General features: G+C 45.3%; 1 protein-coding gene across 1 annotated transcript in view; it reads left to right on the forward strand.

Moving 5' to 3' along the window:
- Positions 1 to 2,527: 2,527 nt before the first annotated feature.
- The window catches only part of LOC142587376 (epoxide hydrolase 4-like), a 200,615-nt gene continuing 190,951 nt past the window's right edge, over positions 2,528 to 12,191 (forward strand). The window contains exon 1 of the mRNA XM_075698331.1: positions 2,528 to 2,582. The gene's annotated coding sequence lies outside the window, so the exon portion shown is untranslated. The remainder of the gene's footprint in view (positions 2,583 to 12,191) is intronic.

Genomic DNA, 12,191 nt, shown 5'->3' on the forward strand with positions numbered 1-12,191 from the left:
GACCCGCTGCGCAGTCTAACGCAGCAGCCGGGGAGACCACGCATGGTACGTGCACGAGGCAAAATTGTCTCGACAACTATGCATGGCGCCGGTTCAATTCCACCCAGCGCCAGATGAATCTTAAAGGATCTTCATTGTCATCGACGAGTGGCACATACGCAGCGACACGTGCCAAGTGACTCGAGTGGACGCCAGAGAGGTTTATTTACGAGTGCCACATGTGCAGTAACCATAGTTGGTGTAAAAGAGGTTCGCTGAAGTGCGGTACGTGCCTAAATACCCACATTGGTCTGACGGGTGGCTTTGAACTGAGGTGCCTCAGCACGGGAGCCCGATGCTCTAGCCATTAAATCATGCACTACTCAGTCACCCAAGACGGCGGCAAAACGGTGACGGAGAAAAATAACCCGAGGAAAGTGCGCGTAGTGGCCTCAAAATGCCACGTCCTATTCACAATGAATGTGGACGTTAATGCGACGTGCAGTTAGGCAATGTAACGACACTCGGAGTTGCCACATGCTTCGCACCCATGTAGTCAACTTGAATTGCCTGTTGCCGACATCACCGTCTCTTCTCTGTCGCTCCTCGCTGCTCGCTCACTGCACGTATTGGTCCAATTCTATTCACTTCAGTGTTTTCTCGAGACTCAGCTGCTTTCGACGCCGGCTGTTCAGTGCGATTAGCAGCCGTAAAGGAGTGCAGACATTGTATTTAGAGGGTGAGTTGTCTATATCATAAGCTTTTCATGCTTACGAGGAAAGATTTCACGAAGTATGACTGACAGCAGACGGCTCAATCTAATAGAGTAGAAATGAGATGCAGTTCCCTTCTCCAAATTCATTGCATAGCCATCATAAAAATTATCACACTTTCTCCATAAGGGCGAAGCAGCGAATGCGATAGCAACATGTTGGAATATTACACGAAATGCAAGATTCGAAGCTGCAGCACTGGTATGAATTAAAGTAAACGTTAGTTAAACAGTAAAAACGAGCTGCTGTGGTAAGGGTCCTCGGTTTAAATCCAACCATCGGACAGTTTCGTTTATAGCTAATAATGAAAGCCTACGTCTTCCTTAGTGACTTTACCACCCCTTTTCTTTATCGCGTACCTTTGAAACCTCTTTTCTGGGCCGTTCTCACAGGCATTGCACAGCGGCGCCAATAAAGATACTCCATTTTTAGCTTTGAGCTCTGTTATTGTTTCGAACTTGTAATATTTTCGTCTGAGAAGATATAATATAAAATTCATGCTCTTGTGGTGTTTTGTTTGATGACATTTGTTTGCGGGCTGCCATTCCCAAGTTCTGATGAATAATTTCATGAAGAATGTAACACCTGGTATGGGCGACTTTAAGGATAGATTGGTGTGACAATATAACCCGCATATACCGCATGTCATATAGCTTAGCATGGAATATTACATACATATACCTAAATATGTACGGAGCCTCATGGCGATGCCGGCGGCGAAAGTTTGCATGTAGCATCCGTATATTCGCTATTGTAATGAAACGTCATTGTTAAGAGCAAAATGGTTTGTCGCGAAAGACGCTGGTGGAGACGCATTTTCAGAGGGCTGCACACGCGTTAGCCAAAGAACACCCAGCAGACGCAAGTGCGTGTCTCCCACCAAGCTACGGCGACAATAGAGTTTCCTACAATAATTATTGTAAGAAACTCTATGCCGGCTTCGACAAACGTGGGCTCACGCATTAAATTGAGAAGACGACCCTTCAGTTAGCTGTCATCAACTCTTTGGTAATTCAGAAGACCACTACCGTGACTCGCCGTCACCGAGATCCCGGAGGACCCCTCCGTGACGGCACGTAATCAATATTTACATCACTGACATCACAACATTTACGTCCCTCTTGCTGGTGGGTATGTTGACATGAGAAACTATGCGCTAGAAAGTGAGTCATACTTCAGTGATACTTTATCGTGCATATGCCAGTCGCTATCATGAACGCCTAAGTGCTGTGTATTACTCATGCGTAAAAAACCGTCACCGGAGATTTTGGTGTCTGCAGTTCCTTTAATTACTTCCCCCACCTTTCGGGAGCTGTCTGAAGGTCTATGTAGGTCTAGCCTGGCTGCATGCATGACTCATAAATGACGCGTTTCGGTGGTTGCAATGCTCTGTTCTGATGCATTGCTTCGATTCTCAACGCACTGACGTCAACGTGCATCGTGAGATGGGTTATTCCGGATTCATTCATGCGTAAGCATTCTAGGGCTACTTCCTTCGTAAATCAGTCTGTCTGTAGGTCCGCCTGTAAAGCGTGATGCGATGCTCTCCAAGGTACACATGGGGTCATGTGGAGATATACTTGACAATGGCTACGTATTACTACTGAGATTTCAGTTTGTGACTATGGAACACTTACAGTAACAGTCGGCATAGAAAGAAAGTGGCCACTACAGTTGGTAAAACAGGTAATGCTGCCAAGTTTTCGCAAATAAAGAATGTAAGACAGCAGATTAAATGGTTTCATTTTCCTTTATCTAGGAGAGCATATAGAACACTAACAATTCCATTCGGCATAAAAAAAAAGTGGACCACTACAAACCACGCATCAGGTAATGCTACCATCTTTCTGAAAGAAAATCACAGCCTTTAATGCTGTCAGAGCCTGGACAGGAGATTTAAAGCGTTCATTTAGTTTTATTTAGGAAAGTACATAGAATACCTACCGTGGCCGCAACTGTCAGCGCGAAAAGGAGAAAGAACAGACAGCACAGTTGCCTATATCACTACCACGCAGAAACTATAACACGCAGAACTAACAGACCAGGACCATTGCCACAAGTACCCATACCATAAGCTTATGCAGAAAGAAAGTAGGTCGCTACAGTTGTCGCAACAAGTATACCATACAGTCGCCCATAGAGGCACGTATCCAGGGTTGTTTCTGTTGGCGGTAGAGTGGGGTGGGGGCAACCCAGGGTAACGTTTCTATGAAAATGAGGGGGAGTACCTTTACTAGTACAAACGTCAATAATGCCTACCGTTTGCCATAAAGACGTGTAAACCCGCAAAAGAGAAATTAAATAATGCGTATCTCAAAGATACTCCTCTTTTTTACTTGACAAACAAGGAACCACACCTAATGGACTCGTGCAGGAAAGAAGCGCAGGAAGAACACCGCCAAGAGCAACTAAACAAGCTAATGTCTAAAATAAAGATTTCTAGCAGCGCTTCTTGAATTAGCTCTGGAATAATTATGCAGAAATATGTATTCGTGAAACAATCGAAGTTGTTTTCAATTCCTCGTATACTGCTCTACCCAGTGCCACAATCGAATCGTATTGTTATTTGGGAAGTTGCGTTACGATGTGTGGCCGATGGTTCCGTACAACCGCGTAGAGCGCCGGACGCTACGCTTTTAGACGTACCGCGCCCACCACGGAATGTTAGAAAAGCACCCAGAAAAGCACAGCAGAAAAGTGCCTACGTCAGGCGGCTCGACTCATAACTGTAGAAGCGTCATTAAAACACACGGAATCATTCTCCACTTCCATTAACTGCGTTAATTTTCGCTTTTTCTTCCTCTTAGGCTGTTGCCTGGGATCTCTCCCTTAGTAGATCGCTTAATTTCTGAACTCCTTGCGACTCTTGTTTCCATTTGCCAATTTGCGGGAAAGTGCTGTACAGTTAGGGAAAAACCAAACGTGGTAACGGGTGACCTTCATATTGCTTACGGGCTCAACGGTTATTGCAGGGTTTGATGCTGGATGCTGTTTCGCACGATCATATTTTCCACCTTATCTAACCGCTATCGCGGGTATATGGTTCTGAGGATATCCCAGCCTCGCGGCGAGTCGTCACTCGAGGAAGTAAGGAGGCAAAAGAAAAATCTGACCGCAACTGGCGTTTTCTCCAGCCGCAACTAGCAGCACGAGCGTCAGACCAGCTGACTACGAAATGAATCTTTTTCCTGCTTCCTGGATAAGTCTAAATGAAGGAAGTTGAACTAACGAAGCAACAGCGATGCGCGTGACTGTTGCAATAGATGGTGACAACTGAACGCATCTCCAGTCAATCGCGCGGGCACCGAATTGATGAGAAAGCTGGCCTTCACACCTCAGGAGATGGCGATAACTACAGCCGCCCAAAAGGAGTAAAAAAGGCAGCAAAATGTTGATCGGCGAATAGCTGTCAAGACTGAAGCTTGATTTGGCGGCCCTTTAGGAATGTGTCTGAGGTGTGGTGGTTTGGGCAGGGGGGAGGAGGTTTACCACTTCTTTCGGGGAGGGGGGCTGTCGCCCCCCCCCCTTGCGTACATGCCTGCGCCAATACATTTCATTTCTTTTCATTTTCATTTTATTGCTACTCTTGCAATACAAATTATCAAAACACTGACTGAACCCATAGCCAGAGGCAAGTGTGGGGTTCAGAAACAGAAATACGCGATGGCAATGACACAGCAGTTGTGTAAAATACGATAAGTCCACGCAGAAAGAAAGCAGGCCATTAAAGTAGCCGCGACAACTACCACCCAGTCGGCCATATGATGCAGTCGATGCATCAATAAATCAGGCCACAACAATTGCAACAAGTGACCATATTATACAGTTAGTCTACAAAGAAAGTAGGCCACTATAGTTGCCGCAGCAAGTATACCATAAGGTCATCCATACCGTGAGTCGGTACAGAAATAACACAGGTCCCTGCAGTTGTCGCATCTGGTAGGTAATTATCAAGCCTAATAAAGACTAGTTAGGCGTACTTAAGAATAATTAGCCACAATTTAGACCGCTTAGCAATAAATTATTGAGGCCACCCAGAATTAAAGCAACTAGTCTGACGTAAGTCTAATTTCAGGTGATTAAAAATAAATTGATTAGATTTACTCCTGAGTAATTAAGGGTAATCAAGATGACTCAAGCCTAATTATGAATAATTACAATAATAGTCCAGTCAAGATTAATAAAGGCACTGAAAACTAATATTATATTACTTATGCCCAATTCAGAGTGGTTACGATCATTTCGCTGAATAACATTAATTCCGACTACTTTGGTTCACTAGTTAGGTAATTGCGACGGGACATTTCAATACTTGCAGCACATTGCGTCATCCTTGACACAGCGATCCGCGGTGTGCCTAATTCGGCTACTTAGTGAATCATCGTCGCATGAGTGCAAGATGAGCGACTGGAACTAATGCTTACACATTAGCTGACAAGTCCCACTAGGGTGTTCCTGAACTAATGTTTTATGCCTCTCTAATGCAGTTCTTCTGCTTTAGGTTGCAAAGCTCATCTGTTCTATACTTTTGTGTGCTTGTCTAACCGGGTACCTACATAGTAATAGATACCCATTTTGGAGGATTGGCCAACAACATTTCATATTAACTGTGACAGGCCCAGTTGCTCATGCCGAAATCGCCTGCGTTGTCTGCTCAGATAGATCGTCAGTGACACATGCCTTACTGGACGCATCCAGTGGCTCAGGCTGCCTGTTCCTGCACACATGCAGGGGCACATACCGAATGGCCCACGTGACCCATTCTGAAGTTGTTTATTTGAGCACATACCCATTGGTACACACCACGTTATGCGCAAATTGGTGGGGTATGGTTTAGATACAGATATCATATAAAATTTCAAGAATTTCTCAGGGAATGCTGATTACCTTAAAGCTGCTGACACATCACCCATAAATATGCCTTAAACGGGGGTTAATGAGCAGCTTTTAAATATATAATAAAACACTGAACGCCTTCTGTAAATCTCTGAGCTTAATGTTAATATTCCCGGACTGATCCCTGTGAAAACAGCAACGCAAGAAGTTCGAACATTTGTCGGAATAGCGAGCTAACGGTTACTTCATTCATACTAGAAGTATAGCTAGGAGTCTTACACTTCGTGTAACATTCTAACATGTTGCTAACGCATTCATTGGTTCGCCCTTATAGCGAAACTGACACTTTTTGCAGGAACTTGGTGTCGAATTGGAAACCGTTGAAGAAATCCACCGAACAGGCAAAAAGCACGTCACCACGTCCGGTAACAATGAAGCTATACGATTCCTGGGAGAAATCACAAATTAACAAAAATTGCTAAGAGCTCAAGCGTGTCTCCCTGTCAGTAGGTAACGACTTTTGCAAAAGACATCTAGCCAAGCGCGAGCTGCTATGGTACTCCGGAAAAAAAGTTAGAGAGAAGGGACATCGCTAGCGCCTCAACGACGATAAGCTGGTCATAACACAGACGTGTATTTTTGGGACTACACTAAACATAGCTCAGTGAAGCTGAAGCTCGCTAAGAAAAGCTCATGCCGCGCTGCCAAAGATGATCCAAGCCATTTGCGACCGGATTCAAGTGACCTTCCTTTCCAAAGTACAAATGATCGAAGTCTTGTTGGTAAAATTGGTTTCTTAGAATATATTTAAGCCAGCTATGATCCACACATCAGTACTGTTACAGGGGCATGCTTGCGACAAGAAATACATACGGGGCAGCGAAATCGTAGCAACCGGCTATAAATATTTAGGAAGATAGCGATTCGCGAGGAGTTGTGGCGACAATGCTTAAGATAAATGTTGAAGCTATAGTTCAGGAAGGCATCGCAAACCACGAAAGCTTTTGGGGCTAAATTAATTAATTTACCCAGCACTTCCTTTATTCTGGGAGCCGTCTACCGGTATCCCAACGCATATATTTCACACCAGGTAGACTTACAGCATTTCCTTGAGAGCATTTCGACCCAGAATCGGAAAGTGATAATCGCAGGTGATTTTAATTTTCCTAGAATCAAGTGGAACACCTTCTCAACCAAATCGAAAGAAGCAGTAGACGGCAAACAGCTTCTAGACGTAGCGTTCAGGCATGACCAAACGCAGATCGTCTATTGTAATACCCGTCAAAACAGGATACGCGCATTCAACACTGCATTTAGCTTTTCTTCATGGGTGTATTGACAGCTACAACATTTCCGTGGAACAAGGCTTGTCAGACTTGTGGTTGTAGAGATCAAAATTCACGATGGATTGCCACGCGAACAGGAAATTTTAATACAGTTGCGAAATTTCAGTAAAACCTATGATATGAACACATTCCGTTACTGGACCTTTTCAATGAACGCTTTTAGCGATGAACCAGACGTCAATAAAATGCGGACAAGATTTAAGGAAATATTTATACCATCCATCACAACATGGGCGTCTGTAAAGTAAATAAAAATAACCTTAGCTTACTTAGGAACCCTTAGCTTACTGGGCTAAGGTTTCCTAAGACTTCCCTTTTTCCTCCCTTGGTTGCGTCTTAACGTCGGGGAATAAGATGAACCAACTGGCCCAACAACAAGTATTGGTGTTTGATGTTTCTTCTATAGTGGGCCCTTCTTTTGTGGTTCCTTGTTCTACGAAACCATCTCTACTAATTGCATCTATTGCCTCTGCTACGTGCCACGCACGATACCTGACATATTGCCTAAACAAGCTACTGGTGTCGATCGAAGTTCAAGAGTTCTTAAGAAATGCCAAGCCCTCTGTTGGTCATGGGAAGAGGCTCTGTCACCTAACAAAAGCGGAATTGTGGAAACAAATTCGGCTTATGAACGATTTTCGGAAGGTGTTTTGCCTCCAAACCGACACTCGGTGGATTACTGAACTGAAATTCAAGGTATTTAAGCAGGCGACGCCCATACTACCGAGTTCTGGTGGCGTTTTACGCCTAATCACTTGTCCAGAAAATCCAGTAGAGTAGCAACTAAGCCAGCCCAGCTTCTTGTCCTGGGGACGTTGCGCTACGTGAACAGATTTCGAACACACTGAAGAAAGGCCCGAAAGGCTATTTGTCTCCTAGCGTACGTGTGCATGACTTTCTAGCACTCAGCTGGCGGGTAGCCATCAAGGTGGATAGTGATGACCACGAACGCTGCCTTTTGGATAGTGTAGACTTCCTTTTGAAGACCGTTATATTCACGCAGCTACGCCTTCATGACTCAACCCATGACGTCCTCACTTACTTCAGACAAAACAACAGTCGCCTCCTACAAGCATACAAGGGAGGTGGCTTTGCTGTGTTACCTTGCCGGGTCGTTTGTGAAAACGCTGCAGAAGCAATCGCCAAGAATTTCCTCCCAGCAAAGGGCTAAATAAATGAAATAAAGGCGAAGGCTATAGCGCTTTGTAAAATTCTTCATTTCTAGAAATTATATAACGCAGTTAATGCTTCTAAGCGTAACGCCTTGTCATTGTTTTCAGTGTAAAAACCCAAAGGACAGATATTCCATTCAGGTGCATCGTTAGTAAGTGTGACTCCTGGCAGCAAAACGTAAGCCGTTATTTACTGAAACGTCTTAGTGCCCTGGATAAAGATGACCAGTTTATTGTCAAGAATTCAACGGATGTTCCACAGTACTTGCAAAACCCGGGCTCTTGTGCAGCTGCCATTTCAGTGAATGTTGAATATTTCTTTTACTCAGTCTCACATGCATACTGTTTCCGATAATTTGGGACTGTATCGAACAAAATCGTGTTATTTCTTTTGATAGTGGTGCAGCCGTACCTGTAAATAACTTTATGACTTTGCTAAATTTTATCTCTCCTCGACTCTTATTTCGTACGATGATCGTGTTTACATTTAGTGTAAGGGTATTTGCATCAGTTCCTGTGTCGCACCTATATTATGTAACGAGTAGTTATCTGCTATTGACCGAGAATTTGCTTTTACCTTTGACGCTGCAGAAGTAAAAAATTTTTTTAGGTATGTGGACAATTTTATGGTGATGTTAAAATCCAACCTTTCTGCAATGACCCCTAATATATTGGCAGAAATTTTAACGCTATTTGGACAGCATGAAAGAGGGCTTTCCTTTACGCATGAGCTTCCTCTACATGACAAGCTGCAGTTTTTAGATTTAAGCTGTTATTTTCTGAACCACGTGTTTATTGGTCTTACTGCCCGCGCTCACGCATAGACCTTTTACTGTTTGACTCGGCGCATGCTAAACTTGTTGAAAAGGCAATAGCCTTCATGTGTCTTCAGGCGGCGTTGGTGAGGTCTTGTCCTCACAAAATGTAGGAAAGCTTCAACTGTCAGGTTGCATGGCTACGAGCCGCCGGATATCCTTGTTCTATCACGGTTGCAGTAGCAGAAACCCTCCTTCAGAAATTGAAGGGTGAACGGGAAACCTAGCCTCTAGTGGAAAAAGGGCCGCAGGTTGTGCGGTACATGCATAAAGTAACCCACAATTTAAAGAAAGTGTCCAGCAGGTACAAAGCATCTAATGTTTCTTAGGCTCCACGGAAGCTTGCTGGCCTGTGACCACGCATTCCAGACCTGCAGAAGATGACCTATTGTGGCAGAAAACATACAATGTCGAATATAACTTGCGCGGTCGGTGCGGTGTACGAAATTCCCTAATTGCGCCAGAGTATATATCGGCCAGACAGGCCGTTGTATCAACGATGCGGCAAGGGAACACGAGCTGTCTTGCAAAAGCAAGGTTAATGCACATTTGCCTATGCACTGCGATTCCTGCACGTTTGAGCGAGGTCTTTTCCATATCCGCATTCTCGGTAAAAGCAAAGATTCCCTGGCATGGGAATTAATAGAGGCCTGTTTCATCAACACGAAATGTGACGTCTTTGTCAACAATAATTTGTGGCTTTACGTTGCCCTGAATGACAGTTTCCGCACTGTATGATTGGATAATAATGCAAACTGTTTGAGTATTGTGCGCAAGCGTATGTGCGCATCTGGCCACCCTCGCCTGTAAACATGATCCTGTGTGCTTTCAATAAATTAGTTCCAAGTGACGCTCTTTTCTGTCATAACATTTTTTGCTCTCTTGGTAGCGCCCTAACTTCGGGAAATAAGGCTACTTCTGAGGCGCTGCTGAAAGTTTTTAGTAGATCTGAGACACTAGAGGTAGTTTTTTGCTCTGCTTTTCTCGCTTTGGCTATTCTTCGAGCCTTTCCTGCTCTGTAGCAAGACGACCCAGCTGTCCGCAGAAGCACTCTTCTGGCGTCCAATACCAGCAACCTCGAGGATGGCTACCATTGCGGTTACAATGCCCGTAACTGTAGGCGTAAAATATTCCAATCGCGCTTCGCACTAGGCCGCTGTGGTGGCATTACTGTCGCCTCCAGAGCCACCGAAGAAGAACATAGCTCACGGGCGTGTAGTCGGAGAATAGAACACGCAGCGTGCTCGACCTGAGGGGTCGCGGTATCCCAGATACCGCGGCACCATTGCTGGTTGGCCTAAGTAAACCATGGCCGTGGCGGCTACCTCATTGCGCCGACTCACACAAGTGCCCTTTTGAGTGAGCCTCTGGCCGACTTGGGCCACTGACTATGTACCGCTGCTGCACACGCTTTATACGCAACTCGTTTTGACGATGAAAATACGTTGTGTCGCTGTATTGATTCAATGCTAAACGCAATACCGTAGGCAACCATTGTGAGATGGGTTCTGTCAAATTATTTCATACATTTCGACAATGACGATATGTTATGTAGCTATACTGATTCAATGCTAAGCGCAATACTGCCCACAGCCATCGTGAGATGGGTTCTGCCGTATATTTATACACCCATAGATGCGTGCTGTCCGCACCGGCATCAATTTACATGCAGTTGGGTTACAGACTTGACCGGAGGAATGGTGGGGGTGGGGGTGTAAGTAGGTAATCCCATACGCCGTTTTATGCCACGAATCATGATACAGAGACATAGGCATATCAGGAGTGGGGGCCACGTGTCATGTGTTTCTCTTCCTCGCTATGCCTAATACGACACGGTGGATGCACGTCCTGTTACTTTTCTTCGCCATAGGATTTACCGGACGCGAAACAGAATTAACCGAAGAATACGATACTGGCTAATGCGAAATTTAAGCGCAGCTCTATACCTCTTTTCATTTCGCGATATATTGAGGGATCGCACCGATCCCCGCAAGGAATGCCGAGCCTTGACGCGGGGCGCCAAATATAGACCGACCACACAGTTGCCGCTTCCTGGCTACGGCAGCTTATGTAAACGTAATCTTTACCAGGAAACGTCTGCGACGAACGCTGTGCGCGACGGCGAAACTTTCTGGTTGTTTTTCTTCCTTTCCCTTGGATAGCCGGCGCTGCAGCTGCCGCTGATGCGCGGATGGGAGCGCCATCTTGTAGTTCTTCAAGGTGACTTCCTCCGCTTTCCTCCTCGGGCTATGTTTGCTATCGCAGTCTCCTGCTTTTCGCCTTAGCCTTTCGCCACACTCTCCTCCTCCACTGTCCGCCTCACACTTTCCCTGTAGCCTCCTCTACCGCTTTCCTCCTCGTGGTCTCTTCGCTATCGCCTTATTTCATCCCTAACAGAGCTCCGCGTACGCTCGGCTACGCCGACGTGGCACGCCGACGCTCATTGTCGGCACGGGTACCTAAGAGGTCTGCTTTAAAAAACGAAAATTGGGATAGTCATTGCAATATCAGTAGGCAGATGCCAGGGCCAATAAGATAGGAGAATGAAAACATTGATTGCGACGAGTGTAGGCATATTTTGTAGTTGTGCTGATGTGGAAGTAGATAAAGAACTCTCTTGAATGAGACTAAGCACTTGTCACTCGCATATAACACAAAAAGATTAAGCTATGGAGATCTATTTACGTGCCAAAACAACTTTCTGATTATGAAGCACACCATAGTGGAGGACTCCGTAAATTTCAACCACCTGGGGTTCTTTATGGTGCTCCTAAATCTACGCACACAGGGGTTCGCCCCGATCATTTTGCCCCCATCAAAATACGGCCGCCTTGGCCGGGATCCGATCCTGCGACCTTGGGCTCAAGAGCCCAACTTCGTAGGCACTGAGCAACCATGGCGGGTTGTAGCACAAAACCATTGGCATAGCTAGTCGTTCTCTATTTTACACAGAGCGTTAGAAGCAGTGCTTAGATAATTGTCAGCCTCCATAAATATACAATGAGCTTCATGTAAAAGTCTTCGTTTCTCTTTGTGTTTGCTAACAGCGCGTCTGCTGCTACATAAAGATGTGCATTGGCATTGTTTGCAACTTAAGATAGTCTCTTCCACTCTGACGCGAACAAGAAGGGGCAGCACGTGAGCCAGTGCTTCTTTCATTACGATAGCAATTGCATAGATACTCCAGGAGCATTGCTGCCGCAGTTGTCTCTGTAGCCATGATGTTCTCTAAAAACTCCAGTGCGATAACATCGTGGCCGCGCGCCGTAT

Source organism: Dermacentor variabilis, chromosome 7 (genome assembly GCF_050947875.1).
Source record: "Dermacentor variabilis isolate Ectoservices chromosome 7, ASM5094787v1, whole genome shotgun sequence".
In the NCBI taxonomy this organism is placed as follows: Eukaryota; Metazoa; Arthropoda; class Arachnida; order Ixodida; family Ixodidae; genus Dermacentor; species Dermacentor variabilis.